Source organism: Penaeus monodon, chromosome 31 (assembly GCF_015228065.2).
Source record: "Penaeus monodon isolate SGIC_2016 chromosome 31, NSTDA_Pmon_1, whole genome shotgun sequence".
Classification (NCBI taxonomy): Eukaryota; Metazoa; Arthropoda; class Malacostraca; order Decapoda; family Penaeidae; genus Penaeus; species Penaeus monodon.
Genome location: NC_051416.1, coordinates 31035993 through 31036234, shown reverse-complemented (window position 1 = coordinate 31036234; position 242 = coordinate 31035993).

Genomic DNA, 242 nt, shown 5'->3' with positions numbered 1-242 from the left:
CCTTGCAGTCCGGTCTGCATGTGTATACTTACCCGTGCATGTGTATCTTCATTTTGATACTTAGGGTCAGCTTAAAGACATTTGTGCATGCTTGTTACTAACTGTTTACTTGATTATATGTGACTACCTGTTTATTTGTTTATCTGTGGCTGCCTGTTCGTTTACTTGCTTATTTGTAACTACCTGTTTGTTTACTTGCTTATCTATAACCAACTTTTTGTTTATGTCTTATTTTCACTACC